This window comes from Grammomys surdaster, unplaced genomic scaffold, assembly GCF_004785775.1.
Source record: "Grammomys surdaster isolate TR1022 unplaced genomic scaffold, NIH_TR_1.0 66, whole genome shotgun sequence".
NCBI classification, from domain to species: domain Eukaryota; kingdom Metazoa; phylum Chordata; class Mammalia; order Rodentia; family Muridae; genus Grammomys; species Grammomys surdaster.
Genome location: NW_021604568.1, coordinates 12,585,516 through 12,602,907, shown reverse-complemented (window position 1 = coordinate 12,602,907; position 17,392 = coordinate 12,585,516). Strand labels below are relative to the sequence as shown.

General features: G+C 39.9%; 1 protein-coding gene and 1 pseudogene across 4 annotated transcripts in view; one reads left to right on the top strand and one right to left on the bottom strand.

The window, feature by feature from the left end:
* Add3 (adducin 3) overlaps positions 1-17,392 on the bottom strand; it is a 114,417-nt gene that overhangs the window by 53,129 nt on the left and 43,896 nt on the right. Inside the window, exon 1 of one of the 4 annotated variants that reach the window (XM_028775661.1) lies at positions 4,743-4,903. The exons of the other annotated variants lie outside the window; for them this stretch is intronic. The gene's annotated coding sequence lies outside the window, so the exon portion shown is untranslated. Of the gene's footprint in view, positions 1-4,742; positions 4,904-17,392 lie in introns of those variants that run through there. 4 annotated transcript variants of the gene reach the window in all.
* The window catches only part of LOC114626099, an 8,713-nt pseudogene continuing 7,324 nt past the window's right edge, over positions 16,004-17,392 (top strand).

Sequence of the window (17,392 nt, the reverse complement as noted above, 5' to 3'; positions counted from 1 at the left end):
AATGGCTTCAAATGTTTAAGAAAGTGTGTTAAACATCCTGTAGACAGCAGCATCCTGTATATGCCCAGCCATGGAGAACTTCCTCCACTGAAAATGCCACACTAGATGAACTGACAAAGAAGCTAGCAGAGTGTGTTCTCCAAACACAGCATCATCTTTTCCAAGCCTCTATGTCATATAAGCATGTACGAAGCACAATGACAACAAGCTTCCTATCTTACAAATATCTTAATAGGGAACACTGAGCTGTAACTTATTAGTTCAAGTACTCGAACACAGTTTAATCCACCTAGAGTTTGATTAATAAGAAACAGCCCCTAGCAGATCCACGGACAGTGGGTGCTGACAGTAAATGACACTGCTCTAACAGCCTTCTTTTAAAACACTTGAACTGTTTTTATTTATTTCCACAAATTCAAATTTTAACAAGTTTTTTTGCTAATGTCCACAAGCCAGTTGACAATAGAAAACAAGAGAGAAACAGGAGTCAGGCATGATGCCACACACCTAGGATCCCAGCATCTGTGACACTTACAAACAGGAGGATTATGAGTTTCTGGCAGGCCTGGTCTATGCAGTGAGGCCTGGTCTCAAAACAGGAATGAAGAAAGAGGAATAGTCAGGAGATTGCAGTGGGGTCATCTCAGTCACCAGGGTACTCACATGTAGGACAGTAATACACCTGCACTTAAGACGCTGGTCAGTAAAAATAGCAGTAGTTACTTACCATCACTTGGATAAACAGCAGACTCAGAATTTAAAAGTACACTTATTTAAGGTATACCAGGCCTTCTGCCAAGAAGCCAGTGTAATAAGCATACAAATATAGAGACTCCTCAACTTCCAGGCCTTCAGAAATGTCTTACCATCCTGCTGTGACTACAGATGGAGTTGTTGTTGCTGTTTGCTTCTGGAACAGCTACTGTCCAACTCAAGTATGAGATCAAAATGGAAGCAGACACCACTGAATACCTTAGGTGTGATGCAGCAGAACTCCCAGACCTTGTTACCTTTTAACTCTAGTGGCGTGGCAGGATGACCTTGTACAGGTCACTTCCCAGCCTGCTTCCTCAGCACTAAAGTAGAAAACTGATTCTGTCAAGTAGTGCCCATTTCAGCACTTCAGAGACCAGGGGTGAGTGAGAAGGCTGAGACGGAAAAGGATTTTCAACACAATGCCTGAAGCTAACTCGTAAAGTTACAAGTTCCTTTTGTTCATTTGAGAATGTCCTCACTATGTGAAGGTGAAGAGGTCAGGGATAACTTGAAGGTAGTGCTTTCTCTTATATTATGTGGGTCCTGGAAACTGAACTCAGGCCATCAGGCTTTGCCCAGCCACCTTATTGGCCCTTGGAGCCATTTTTTTAAAAAAGTCCTAGGATTATCTCCTAAAAGATGGACTCATTGAAATTATCAAGACCCACTTAAAAGCAAATATCATTTCACAATTTCTTTTCTCAATGTTTGACCAAAAGCTGTGGTATTACTTCTGGAATGGGCTTTTACATTACTGAAAAAGAACCATCAGAAAAGGATGCTTCTGTGACATACAATATAATATCCCCTTGCTCCCTCTTACAGCCTTACACTTTTAGATAGCTTAGGCCATATTCAGATGAAGTACAGACCATATGATATATATGATGTTCAATTTCAATAACAGAAATCATATAATTTGGGTCCTTTAAGTTAAACCAACATTACAACAAAAGACTACATACATAGTGAAGTTGGAAGGAGGATTAAAACTAATGTATTCAGTCTCTCAATTTACAAATGATAAAAAAGGATAAAAAGAAGTGACCTGGTACCTCTAATCCCATAATCTCACATTCAAGTTACCAGGCTTCAAATCCAACATTCTTTCACTATAGTGCTGAAAACTCTTCCCCTGTGGAGCAGTTCTTATCCTCCCATGTGTGGCTGGGGACGAGGCCTACTCTTGGCTGTCTAATCAGATGAGGAAGGTGGATGAGGGATCTGCTTTCACGATGCACTGTCATTCTTGACTATAGCTCACAGACTCTGTCTCAAAATGGAGGCAGTGAAGCAAAAGCACACCCAACAGAGGGAATTCATGGGAAGCAATCTAGAATAGTCCAGATACCATCAAAACTAGACCGATCAGTCGAGAGCCCATCTGAGCATAACTAGGTACAACACAGCATTCACTAGACAGCCTCTCACCAAGGAGGAGCTAAACACATAATATGTATATATAGCCCATTTTACATGCAATTTAAAAAGTCATCTAAGTATTTGAGTATATACAGACATATTCATATACATATATTCATTGGAAATTTCTGGAGAAATAGAAAAAAAATTACTCTTTGGGGAGTAAGGTTCAGGGGACTAGGGTAATAAAGAGATTATCAAATATGCTTTTATATTCCTTCATCTTTTTTACAAGTTTGATCAATAAAAACAAATCCAAGGTGTACAGCAATGACAAGAGAACAGCAGCAGTAGCAGCAGCAGCCGCTGCCGCCCCAAGGTGTACTGGAGCAGAGGGGAACTGTAAAGCCCTGGGCAGCAACTTCTTGCTTGAGGAAGATGAACGGACTGTCCCAGCCCATGCCTAGTACTTGCCCATCGTAGCTACTTCTCTAGAGAAGACCTTCCAACCTTCCCACGTCGTGGTGTGTGTCAGTTTTCCTGAACAAGTATGGCGTGAATGAGGAGAAATGTGTCCAGCGTTCCCACAGCAAACAGGAAAGGTCTGAAGGTCTGGGGACAGGTATTTATATGCCTGGTAAAAATAGTCACGAATCTTCTTTTGTATTATGTAATTTTAAGAAAAATAAGAGTTAGTAGACATTAACTATTGATTTTTAAATAAAAGTTCCAAATAAAAACAAATTTAAAAATAGTCTAATTTCACAATTAACAACAAACTGGCTGTTAAGCTTTGCTTTGGCATAACTGTGAAAGCTTAAGTCTACTTCTCTTTTCCTATAGGTAAAGGCACAGCAGAATGGTTCAGTAGTCTAAAGTCAACACTTTTCACAATGAAACAGAAAACAGTAGATTGTTTTCTGTATTACATGAGAAGCTTATTACCAAGATAAGGTGATGCATGTGTGGGTTAGGTCTCAATGCAAAATATATTGGAGGAAAGTTTAAAAGCTACTTAGTTAAATCTATACAGATAACAACTGAAGGCTGAGTCCAGAAGGTATTCAAGGAAGGTAAACAGCTATGCCAGAAAATCTGGCCACATTTCCACTTGGAATCCATTTTCTGGATGAGCCAATATATAGCATCTCAGATTCTAGAACAAAAATGTCTTAAATTCCTGACAGCTACATCTAATGCAGGGCTTTAGTTTTCTTGTTGTTTATAAGAATGAACCTGAATTATGAGCTAAATAATCTTCGCTCAGTTCTAACAGAGTCTCTATTGATGTTTCTGGGTAAGTGTATTTGTTACAAAGAGATTTAGAGCTCTCTAACCTGGAAAGTATCTAGGAGGGCTAACCTGGATTCCCAATTTCATATGTGAAAAACATAATGTCCAAAGTAAGTCTGTCTCTTGATTGCCTTCTTTTTTTTTTTTGGTTTTTCGAGACAGGGTTTCTCTGTATAGCCCTGGCTGTCCTGGAACTCACTCTGTAGACCAGGCTGGCCTCGAACTCAGAAATCCGCCTGCCTCTGCCTCCCAAGTGCTGGGATTAAAGGCGTGCGCCACCACCGCCCGGATTGCCTTCTTCATGACAGCAGACTTACTTTATTCTTCCCTCCTGGCCAAGTTAGAAGACAGCTAACCTATAAATGAGTGATAGAGGAAGCTTAAGCAAGGTGCTGACAGGAAGTTGAAGAACAAAAAAGATGACAAAATGTCACCCTAAAAGCCCTACGGAAATCTGCCAGTTTCAACATTTGAGTAGAATTTCAACTGGAGGCAGGCTGTTAAAACTTGCCTGCACTGAATGGGTGTGTCTACCCCTGAAAGAGTAATAATGAAAAAATAAACAGAGAGCAAATCACAAATCTCGGCCTCTCTCAACATGCCCACTTTGGTCAGTACATAATTGAACACTTTATAGGCATTTAAAACCCAGCTACAAACAAAACCCAGACTTCTGAGAAGAGAGGTTGAAAAAAAATTGCTCAACACAGACCTCACTGAACAATAATTCTTCTACAGTTCAACTTACCATTCACGTCACAAATTCTAGAGAGAACACAGAGGCACGGAACCGACGGAACTGCCCAGGCATGGAACAGAACTCTGGGCTGCAGCCTGCCCCAACTCTTCCAACAAATACCCAACAGCAATAGGACAAAGCATCATTATGACAGAAATAAAGGCCCTTTAGAGGCTGCCTTTTTTTTAATTCAATGAACCCACTCTTACACACAAAGTTCATGCCACGATGTCTCGAAATGCAGTACTGCCCAATTATGCTGTAAAAGTGAGTAATAAATTCAGTACAAAACTCTTCTTTTAACACTTTAACATTAGAAAATTTGCACACTTGGTAGACTATAGTATTTTCCTTCCTTTAGTCAATGATAACCACAAAGAAGAGTAAGACCAAGTAGATAAATAGCATAAGAAAAGAAAAAGCAGACAAATGACCTAAAATAAAATAACTGGTTGAGTGAGAGCCATAGCTTACTTCCAAAGACAAGTACTGCATGCTGCTAGTGCCGGGCACAGGACTAGCCAACCTTCTCAGCTTTGTTCCCACCTAAGCTAGGAGCTATTGGGAAGAGAATACACAAGCCACTACTTACAAAACCCCCGAAGCCTCTGCACATTTCTTAAACTTGTTTTCGTGTGGCAATTCTGATGCAATGCTGCCCTAAAAATGATCTTTGTTTTAAGCAGCAAGATATCCACACAGTGTGGTTAGTGAAAGGGTGGAGCCCACTCTGGGGGAAACAACACACCCAGACAGATTTCAGTCAGAGCAAACTGCACATTAATATCGCCACAGCATTTTCCAGGGCCCCAGAGTCAAAATTCATTGGTTAATTCTTCTCAGAGTCACACAGGAAAAGTCCATGTTTGTAGATCAGCTTTCCTGCCATGGCACAAACTCCAGGCTCATTTCTTTTTGAGAAGAGATAGACTCATTAGGCAGCCCATGCAACTCAGCGCATACACGGGTAGGTGGAAGTGGACTACTGTTAAGGAAGTCCAACCATGCCAGCTTCTAAGTTTAGCAACAGCAGTTTTTACATATCTCAAGGTGTCAGAAACATCACTTGCTCTAGAATATTACTTTAGGGGACTTAAACATAACACAAACTATCCATTTTTTTCCTTCTTACCAATCCTCTACTTTTAGCAACACCAAAACAATAAAAGCATTACATTTCCAATTAGCAAACAAAACAAGGATGCCAGTAAGTAGACGGCTCCCTGGGTAGGGTCACTTACTGATCAAAGTCTGAAGACCTTAGTTTAATTCCTAAAACATACACGGTGGAGAGAGGTAACTGACTTCTACAGGTTGTCATCAGATCTCCATACATGAGCCCACGCATGCAAACACACACACACACACACATAATATATATATATATATGAAAAAGGATGTGATTTATGGACTTTCTTTGTTATGTCATTAAATGTGTGCATAAAAAAGAAAATAATTTTGTTGATGATCACTAAAATAAATCATACTTCAAAAATTTTCACAATAATCTACTAACAAATTTCATAAGAATTTTAGCTTAAAATTTTATTGTATGACTTTTTTCCAAATAAGATATTTTCTAGAATACAAATACAAGTACTATATAAAAATCTTTTAAAATAATTTTCAGTATTAAATTTATTATTAAACAATAATTATTTCATTGGTTTTGAACAAATACCACTTTCTGCACATATATACTCAGAGGTGCAAGCTGATTTTTCATTCTATAATCATACAATTAAATATGTTTCTCTGATTAAAATATCCAAACATGTGTTTTTAATGTTGCCATGAATTTTTTACATATAATGTAAAACAAACAACAGAAAAGGTTTTGCGAGAAACCCAGGCAAATGTTTAATGATAAATGTCTTATTACCCTCCACAACTGTTATCCCCTCATACTGAAAGAATAGATCACTGTGGAATCCTGGACATCTTACTATTCTGAGAGATGGCCTGGAACACCTTCTTTAAGGACCTTATGAAGAGGATATTCACTAATCTAGCCTTTCTAGGATTATGAGGTCACCCCTGAAACGAAAAAGTAGCCACTCCAAACCTCCTTTCCCAGTGCAGGTGCCTGGTTAGTTACTTCCCACCATCTGTGTAACTATGAGTCACCTGCTACCAACCGCTGTCTCTCATCACATCACCCAGGACTGCACACCCAAAGGTGCCAGCTTTTATTACTTACTAGAAGAATCTTCTCTTAATACCTGTTGGCTTCACGCTGCTGGAAATCTGTTTTCAAGTCAAAATTCACTTTCACAGCTGCAAAGGAAATGGCAGGAGAAGAAAACCACGGCCAATATATATCAGCAATTAATTCCATCCACAGCTGCCCAGCTGTTTGTGTGTGGAAAATCAGTCTGTTTCCTTTTGGGGCTTTCAACTACTGAAAACTGACACTGCACATCCAGAGACATGAGCTGCTTGTGACATGTCAGGAATGTGCCTAAGATCACATAGTCCGAAGGCAAAATGAAATCCAGATTCAGTTTTCTTGGGGCTTGTCATTATTATTTCATAGTTTTAAAAACTCAAAAATACCCCAATCACAGAGAGAAGAAATACATTTTAAAAATTCTCATTTCTGAGTGTTACCCTTCCAACAGAGAGGAAAATCTGCCAATGACATCAGATTTAGTAACAAGAATGGACACACTGATTTATTGACATAGACAAGGTGTGACATTCTTAGGAGCCCACATGGCCCATAGTTAAATAAGGCTAATACTTATTTGAAAACACACACATACACATACACATACACACACACACACACACACACACACACACACACACACACACACGCCCCAAACCTTCAATGTAAAAGCTCTCAGGAAATGGTACTTATACCACAATCATGTGGTAAAGCAAGTTTTTCTAGTTAGTTCAGACATTATTTGACATACACATATGTCTGTCATTTCAAAGATTAACATATTTACAGATCCAATCTTCTAGGGTAATGGTCAAGGAGTGAGACTTTCTTTCCTTCGGCTCATCAGCTTTGTCGATTTTAAGTGAAAGCATCTTGAATGCCAGAGGGCTTAACAGCCACAGTGTGGGATCATATAACTCAAAAGGGAGCCTACCCTCAGGGTTGGAGAGATGGCTTGGCATGTAAGAGGACTGACTGGTCTTTCCAGAGGACCTGGGTTCAATTCCCAGCATTCACATGGCAACTCACAACTGTCTGTAACTCCAAGATCTGACACTCTCACACAGCCATACATGCAGGCAAATCACCAACAAACATAAAACAAAAATTAAAAAGAAACGGAGCCTATGCCTTCTTTCTCTGCCCTTCAACTCCCATTTTATCTTAAATGTTTTTCATTTAATTTTTGTAAAATATCATTGTTATACTATATTTTATATATAAAATAAATTAATTTTCAGTAGATAAAATGGCTATGACTAGTTATTATGAAAGTTAAAGGAAAAAGATAGTATTAAGAATCTAAAATACACTTTAGTTTTCTTGTTGCCTTTGCTTTTTGGTTTTTAATGAAATGAGGAACTGGCTATCTCTCTGACTGAATTCTCATCCTTAGGACATTCACCGCTCTGTTCTGTTCGCCTCAAGGTCAGCTGCATAAGAGCTCAGGTTCTCCTAACCCTTGGACATTCTCGAGCATAAGACGAATGGCCATTCATTTTGCCCCTTCACTCCCACCAGGCTCTGCTAACAGAATTTAACCCATAATAAAGAAAATAAATAAAGCATAATAAAGAAATTGCCTCAACTCCAGTCCTGAAGCTTGGAGCTTCATTTGTTAAATGAATGCACTTTAAATATGTGGTAGACTGAAAATTGGCCTACACTACAAAAAAAATGGGCCTTTTTCCTTCCCAGTAAATGTCATCTAGTTGAAAACATACAGGGGAGAAAGAGAATCATCTCTATTCATGTGACATTACCTCTAGAAGTATGGCATAGACATTAGCGACTAAACCTTTGTCTGGCAAGATCCAGCTCTGTGGGATACTCAGTCTAGCTTAAAATACCCAGGGGAAGGAACTTCCATACCTACAATATGGCTAAGGAAACCTGGTTCTGTGGAAGCTGTTTATCAGACTAAACTAACGACAGCCTATGGGCTGGGCTAACATTAACAAGACTCTTCATGAAGGCCTTTGATAGGAAATTTAAAAATGAGCTTCTAATAATTAGCTTATTATAAGTTTTCATTTTATTTCTATTATTTTGTTTTTATGTGTACATGTTTGTATGTGTGTATGCACACATGTGTGCAGGTGCCTGTGGAGGACAGATCTCTAAATCTCCTGAGCTGGAGTTAGATGGTTGCTGTACTCAGACTGGAGCAGCCCAATCTGGTTGCTGGGAACCAAACTCAGGTCTTTTGGAAGAGCAGGACATGCTCTTAACTGCTGAGTCATCTCTCGAGCCCCTGGTATTTTAATTATACCTTTGCTGTTTCATTGTAAAAACTAAGGTGGAACACTCAGCGAGAAGGCAAAGTGCCAGAAGATGAGAAGTAAGAAGATAGCAGAGTGTTGTCACAGGCCTGGCACAGAAATGAGCACACAGGATGTCATCAGGGAAGTGCCACTGAAACAAGGGAGACTGTCGTGTGCTTTACATACAACCAACCCTACAGATGAGATTGAAACCAGAGAGGTTAAGCAAGTAAGGTTGTGCAACCAGTGGAATTGAGATAAAAAATAAGGATGTGGGTAGGTGAGAAGTGTCTGCGGGTGGAGGGCTTGCTGTCCAGCCTTATGACTTGAGTTTGATTTCTAGGACCCCAGGGCCGAAGGAGAGAATCAATTTCTACGAGTTACCCTCTGATCTTTGAAACCACCCCCACCACACACACATAAAAGCTGTAATTTAAAAAAAAAAACCCTTTAAGTGTCTTCTTAATCATAGGCCATTTTTATAATAGGCCTATTTTATATTTAGACTCTTGATTTAAAAAAGCTTATTTTGGGGGATAAGAAAATTGTGCAAGAGATTTAGCTGAGGGAGTAAAATTCAAAAGGTAACCAAAGCTGATAGTGGTGTGCTCCCGGTAGGGTCAGCTTCACAGAGCAGTCTGCTGTCCAACGGCTCCAGTGAGAGATGCTTCTGAACATGGGAGGGCTCAGGAGAAGCTTTTATTTTTCTCAGGATTTCTGTTTCTCAGGAGGGGTGATAGCACAAGGCAAACCCTTGGTAACTTAGAAGATAAGTTACTTCTCTGAGCACGTGAGTTCTAACTCCTGTCTGACAAACCCTCTGCTCTGTCCTCTAATTTCTCATCTGGGGAAGACAAAGGTTTTACTTACTCGTCCTGTGAAGATACGGGTGGCAAGGAAAGCAGCCGCTCTCCAGCGTCAAGCCTTGAGCTGCACAGGCCTCTGCTCCCCCTCCAGCACGGCACTCCACATCCACTCACCTCCCCACTCACTGGTCTGCTGATGCTGAGCAACTTAAAGGAAGGCAGGGCCACTTGGCACAAATATTCTGGCTGCTAATGATAGCCTTTGCTTCTGTAATGCTTTGGTCGACTACTAATTGTTAAATGAGAGAATCCAGGATTCAAAAGTAGGCTGGACATAATGGTGATGAATCCGGCACTCAGGAGGCAGAGGCAGGTGGATTCTGTGAGTTATATAGCCTGGTCGGTCTATGTAGCACGTTTCAGGTCAACCAGAGCTACACAGTGAAATCCTGTCTCAAAACAAACACAAAGCACTCAGAGGCTTTAAAATGTAGCAATTCTAAAAGAGGACGTTAAGAACAAATGAAAGATGATCAATGTTGAAAACAGGCCTTCATTTTCCTAGACCATAACAAAACAAGCCTACCAAGGTAGACAAGATATTTTGCCAATTATTAATTGTAGAGATTAGCCATAATCCCCATTTAACAAAAGTTAAACTAGTAAGCTTGTACTATATTGCTAAGGTTGTGCAACAACAAAGCAGGCTTTGGTTCTTTGGAACCAATACGCATCACCGATGGTGACAAAGACTACAGAGGAAAGGTGACAGACAGGTGGGGTTGGAGGGGGCTCAGCAATTAAGCTTCTCTTCCAGCAGCAGCCTCCAGTTCAGTTCCCAATACCCATGCCACACCTATAACCCTAGCTCCAGAGAATCCGAGGCCCTCTTTGACCTCTGCACACACACACACACACACACACACACACACACACACACACAACTTCACACACTTACTTTTAAAAAGACAAAAAGTAAAGAGAAAATAAATTATGTATTATTAAAAATACCCCAAGATTATGGGTCTAGTGGTTTATTTATTGGGAGGCTGAGTTAGAAGTATTTTTTAAGTTCCAGGCCTGCACTACAGAGTGAGTTCAAGGCCAGCCTAGGCAACTTAATGGACCCAGTCTCAAACTTTAGAAAGTGTAAAAAGTGTTAGGAGTACAGCTTCGTATTAAGAGACTTGCATGGCACATGCAAAGTCCTACATTAATTCCTGCTGCACAAAATAAGTGAATTTATGAATAAAGTAAACAACAAAAATACAGAGCCTGGGATGTGAGAGAGCACTTGCCCAGGCTTTCCCAGGTTCTGAGTGGGATTCCCAGGGCCATAAAACAAAACAAACAACAAAACTCTTAATTTTTTGAGGCGGGGGTCTCACCCTGTAGTTCTGGCGGATGTCCAAGTCTCTATGGAACCCAGGCTAGCAATGAATTCTTTATCCTTCTGCATAAGTCTTCCCGGTGTGAGATAACAGACAAAACAAAACCATAAAAATAAATGCATACAGCCATAAATCTGAGACCTGTACTCTTCTGTGGTACTGTTTTCTCAACCTTCTGTGAGGCACACTGCTTAAGTTCAAAGACTGACAACACAATAAGGACGTACCATCCTTTAAATGCTGTTCTCAGCTGCTATCATATGCTCTTCCCGTGAGGACCAGAAAGAGATTTAGACACTTTTCTCCCATCTCCACCCTCATTCTGCAGCATAATTCTGTTTTCAGCTAAAAGTATCCTGAGGTGTTTTCCCATTCTATAGCTAGTAGGTTTGTCAGCTACTTGGCAAACTGGCAGCATGATAGGAAAACAAAACAAAACAAAACTGTTTTATAAATACAGCTCTGATGTGGATTTTTCCCCCAGGTATGACTAAAGCATCAACTTGCTCTATGGTAAATCTACAGTGTACTTACCAAGCGGTTACTCTGACTTTAGATATTTAAAACGTAAGTTTAAAGTCCAATTTGGTAAATCAATTCACCAATAAAATATTTTTTCTACATTCTGCTTGAATTCATTTATTTTACTAACAGCAATTTATTGCATAGCTACTATGCACCACAGTCTTGTGGCAGAGACTGCAAAAGAAAAAAAGAGTGCTCCTGACCCTAAAATGTTACCAACTCAGTGTATTCGAGGAGGAGATAACTTCCTAAACAGTAGTAATAGTGTATTATTGTGGTACCAATCATGTATTAGAGATTCAGAGAAAAGACCAAAGGGAAAGAGTCCAGGGAGCCTATGTTAGAACTTGATGTAAAAAGCATATATGCTATAAGAGAGGGAGGGGAAAGACATGCAAAGACAATATACTTCTTTGTTAATTTTTTTTTTTTTTTTTTTGGTTTTTTTCGAGACAGGGTTTCTCTTTGTAGCCTTGGCTGTCCGGGAACTCACTCTGTAGACCAGGCTAGCCTCGAACTCAGAAATCCGCCTGCCTCTGCCTCCCAAGTGCTGGGATTAAAGGCATGCGCCACCACCACCCGGCCATATACTTCTTAAAGTTGTCTTTTACATACAGCATTACTTTACACTAAAATATGAGCTACTGCAATTGATGTTAAAGAAATTGTGACTGGTTTACAGTGTATAGTGGTTTGTATAATTTCACTTACGAGGAGCCTACACTCTATTAGGCAACTTATGCAATTCTGTATCATATGTTCATACTGTTACTTTAACCTTTGACCTGCAAGCTAAGAAAAGAAATCCAAGAGCCATTTACATGCTTTTACCCTGGGCTAAACAATGACATACAAATAATTCAGCCAATGCATTACTTATTATTAGTTAATAAATGAAGCTGGTCAAACTGTAGTCTGCACATTATTGTCACTTCAGACAGAGGCACAGGAAGGCTGTGTGTTGATCCCAAGGTCAGGAGACTGAGGCACACTCAATGTAGGAAAGCAGATACAGTCAATAGGCATAAAAGGCTACATTTTATAGGAAGGGCTGAGAAGAAGGAAAAAGATGATGACAACAGAGTTGTTGAACAAAACACCTAAGCAATTGACTTCTGTGGCCTGGGAAAAGAACATCTGGTGTGGGCTGGGAATGTAGCTGAGTGGCAGACACAGTCCTAGGAAAGCCTTCAGTTTGCCACTGAGCTCTGGAAATAAAAGGGGGTGAGAGCTAAAAGGATGAAAAGGACTTTTTTGTAAAGGTGAAAGGAATTATGTCAAATTACTGATGAATAAATATTTTGATCAAGTTACTTTTGATATGAAAATTTAGTGTTTATGTTCACACAAAGTATATATATATGCTCCCCATTTAAAGACCATGATCTTTCACAGCACACCATTGTGAGACAAAATGATTTAAAACAGCTAAATAATGTCTCTTCAAAAGAGAAATTAAGGTAGAGTTATTGATATTATGTGAATTCTTTAGAGTCTTTGCTAGATTCTTTTAAATATAACCTCTCCTGCATTTAATCACATTATACTGGGGTAGAGCTAACTCTGGGGAACAAATAGTTTGTATAAGCAAAAGCCATTCATAAATGATTTACATTTATGAATTCGCACCTATAATATGTAAGTTCTAGCAAGATGAAAAACTATTTTACCTTTTGAAATCTTCACACAGAAAAGTTTAATCCTGGAGCAGAAATTTCTCAATGATACATGTATCTTTAAGACATCATGTAAATAACTTCCTCAGAATATACAGAAGAAGGAAAAGCAGGCCACAAAAACAACTGCTTCTGGGGCGGTCCACAAACTGGGTGGTGTACGGAAAGCACAGAGAGGGCTGTGAGCACCAGGGTGGTGGCAGGAGATAAGAAGATCAAGTGTGGTGGGCCACACCCACAGGGAGCTGTGCGGCTGACTTCAAGGGGTGGGACATTGAGCAAGTCAACAATTTTGGTTTTGTTTAGCTGAAAGGTTGCACAATCCTACAAGTAGAAGAGGGAAAGAGAAGAGAGGTTTTTAACATAGAACAAGTTGATGGATAAATGGCTCTTTAAAAATGTTCAAAATGAATAAATCACAGAACTAGGATAAAGGGAGTCAAAGCAGCTATAACAGCATGTTTAGTATTTGAGGAAGGCAGTATGCACATCTCATAGAGGACAATGAAAAACTGAGAACTGAGAAAAAAGTCAAAGTCCATGTTAATTCAGGATACTATCTATTATTTTATGAAAATAAAACTTTTTACTCCCATGAACTATGATATTCTTTCTTTGTTTGTTTGTTTCATTTTGTTTTTTTGAGACAGGGTTTCTCTGTGTAGCCCTGGCTGTCCTGGAACTCACTCTGTAGACCAGGCTGGCCTCGAACTCAGAAATCCGCCTGCCTCTGCCTCCCAAGTGCTGGGATTAAAGGCGTGTGCCACCACCGCCTGGCCCGAACTATGATATTCTTGAAATAACAAGGCCCAAATAAGTTATACTGACAATAATTTGGGGGTGTCTAGATAAGTACAACTTTTTGTTGTTCTGATTTTAGACTTGGCACCTTACAGAAACAGCAAGTCTCAATGGCTAGGCATTTAAAACATATTTCAAGATAAGCAAGTCTTGTCTCTGCTGGGTTCCAAGCTGCCAAGCAGTTAATCTGCACCAACTCTTGACTCCTTTAAACTGATTCCCATAGCTCTAATATAGCATGTGACAAAATGAAGCGTGGTTAGAGAAAGCCCAAGCTACCTTTGGAGTTGGTTTTAAACTTAAAGCTCCATGGTAAAGGGTTCTACTTAATATGTCTGAAGCCATATGCTTGAGAAGAGGAATGAATGAACACACACACACACACACACACACACACACACACACACGAACACACACATACCATCCCCAACCAACCAACCTCTAAATGGAAAGCAATTATCACTACACTTTTTTCAATTGTGTGGCTAGAAGCCACAATATGGACTTTAGAAAGGACTCTGTAGGAAGCAAATTATTATTTTTTTTTCCTGATTTCAACTTTAGTAGTTATTCCCTTTGCTACACTCTCAGAAAGTAAAGTTAATGAAAGTGAACACTTTGGGTTCTGTGTAAGTGAAAGAAAGGTTGCATAATCCTTTCCAATGAGGAGGTACTTCAAGCTTTTAGTGAGGCATTTCTTGTGGATGATTTACTACATTAATCAACTCTGTTCATTCTTGTAAGTGTAATTTCTATTCGTCTACAGAGATGGAGAAAGGGAACCATCCATTCAACAGTGTTTGCTTTTCCTATGACACAGAAGTCAAGATGAAACTGATAAGCAGAAAGCAGGTGGTGCACCTAGACTAACATTCCTAACGTAGAACACAAGTGGCTCTTGCACTAACAGTCTGCTCAGATTTAAAAAAAAAAAATGTGTAGCTGATGCTGACAAGCAGACTCTGAGCTCTTCTGGTGCCAGGTCAGGCAGAAGGCTTTTTGTCTGGTATGGTTTGGTTTGGTTTGGTTTGGTGAGGAGTGCTGGAAAGGGAACCAACCAGGCAAGTGCTCCACTGAACTCAACCAGGCTCTGAAAATGAGTCCGACTATAGAGTCATTTCCAGAAACGCTAGACATTTAACTGCATCCCAATATTAACTGCCAAAAATGTAGAAAAGGATAATGACTCACGCAGTCAGGAATTGGAAGCCTTCTTTCTAATTGACAAATGGAGGAGGGAATGCAGAAATTTTCTTTCTTCATGTGTGTTTCAGATAACTTTTTATGTTAACTAAAAACAACTTTAAAATTCACTAATAATTAAGGGTTGAAAAAAATGACAGGAAGCTGGAATTGTGAAGAGTTACATCACTAATTAACAACGAACAAAGCCCCAAGAAAGCTGAGGCAGGAGCATCTCAAGTCCCAGGTAGGCCTGATTTACAAAGTGAGACCATGTCTGACAAACAACTTAGACAACAATGTCTGTCGTGTGTCTACTAACACAAGGACACAGGAGATGTTAAAACAAACAGGCAAACACTCAAAACAGAGGCAGGCATGGTAGTACATGCCTGTTTGCTCTGTGGATAGGGATGGCTGGGGCAGGAAGACATTGAGGCCACCTTGGGTTGGAATAGCAAAACTGTTAAAACAGTAAACATTCAAACCCAAATGAAAAAGCCTTCTGCTTTCTGTTTTCCCCCAGAACAATGAGTGGACAATGGAGGATCTTCCCTAAGACCCTGGAAAAGGTCGTCTCTCTCTCACAAGGACTTTTTCAGTGTCCTATCTGGAATTTATAGATCAGGTGGTCCAAAAGTTTAGGCCAAGAGAAGGATATATTGTCTCAGATAGCCCATGGCAATCTGACACATCCTGCAAAAGGGAAGCAGTCTCCTTTCTAGAAGAGGGCTGTGCTCAAAACAGACTGGTCCTAACTCCATCAGGGGCAGATCATTTGCTTTGCAGATGGGTGGCCTTGGGTTCCATCTTCAGTAATGAAAATTGATAATGACAAATAGATAGATGGCTTAAGGATTACCACAGCTAGAACCCTGTCAACTTCAGAACTCAGAATGACAAAGCACACAAGTACACATAAACAAAACCCAGGAGAAACAACAAAACACTGTCCTCCTCTCCAAGAGCTGCAAACAATGGAACAACTAAACAGAATATGAAACAGAGACTGTAACTCCAAAAGCTCTAACAGAGGAGATGAAGGAGCAGCCGCAGTCAAGGCCAACACTGGGAATCAACACGAAGCTTGGAGGTATGTCTCACCTACAGACACTGACACACTTGTAGCAGACTTCAAAATAAGACTAAAGAGGTATAACAAAAATTTCCAACTTCTGTGACAATTAAGTGTCAGTTTAGAACTATATCCAACAAAACAATCTGATGAATGGAGAAGAAAGTAACAGTGAGGAAGAGCTGAGATCAAGAGCAAATAAACTGACATTTACTTAAAAATAAATACGCAATGTTAAAAATACTACATAAAAAGGCTGGAGAGGTGATGGCTCAGCAGTTAAGGCCACTGGTTGCTCTTCTGGAGGATCTGGGTTCATTTCCCAGCACACACACAGCAGGTCACAACTGTCTGTAACTCCAGTTCCAGGGAATCTAAGGCACTCTTCTGTCCTCTCTGGGTACCAGGCACAAATGTGATACAGATATACAATGCAGGCAAAACATCCATACACACACACACACACACACACACACACACACACGCAAAATAAAACAAAAGTGACAAAAAAAAAATCTAGGCATGGAGGTCCATACATGTAGTAGCCTAACCTAAAGCATCCATGTACTTCTGAAACTTAATTTTAAAATTTTATTCTAAGACTGAAGTGGTGGTACATACCTTTAATCCCTGAATTTAGGAGACAGAGATAGGCAGATCTCTATGAATTCAAGGGTAGCCTAGTCTACATAGTGAGTTCCAGAACAGTCATGGTTACGAGAGAGAGAGAGAGAGAGAGAGAGAGAGAGAGAGAGAGAGAGAGAGAGAGAGAGAGAGAAATATACATTCATACCTCAGAGGCAGAGGCAGGTGGATCTCTGAATTTGAGGCTAACCCGGTCTACAGAGCAAGTTCCAAGATAGCCAGGGCTACACAGAGAAACCTTTTCTTGAAAAAGAAAAAAAGAAAATTCAGTAGAGATGGCTCAGAAGTTAAGAGCACACTGGCTGCTCTTTTATAGAGGACTCAGATTTAGTTTCCAGCATCCACTTGGTAGCTCACAACTATTCATGACTCCAGTTCCAGAGATTCTGATGCCCTCTTTGGCCTCCACTGGAACTTTATCCATGTGGTGCTCATGCAGGTGATATACATGTAGAAAAAACATACATATACTTAAAATATGATATATACATTAATTTTTAAAGCCAGCCATGGAATTAATCTTTAATTCCAGCACTCAGGAGGCAGAAGCAGGTGGATTTCTGAGATCCAGGACAGCTTGGTTTACATATTAAGTTCTAGGACAGCCAGGACTATACAGAGAAAACTAAAACCAATACATATGTACACACACACACACATACACACACACACACACACACACACACACACACACACACACACACACA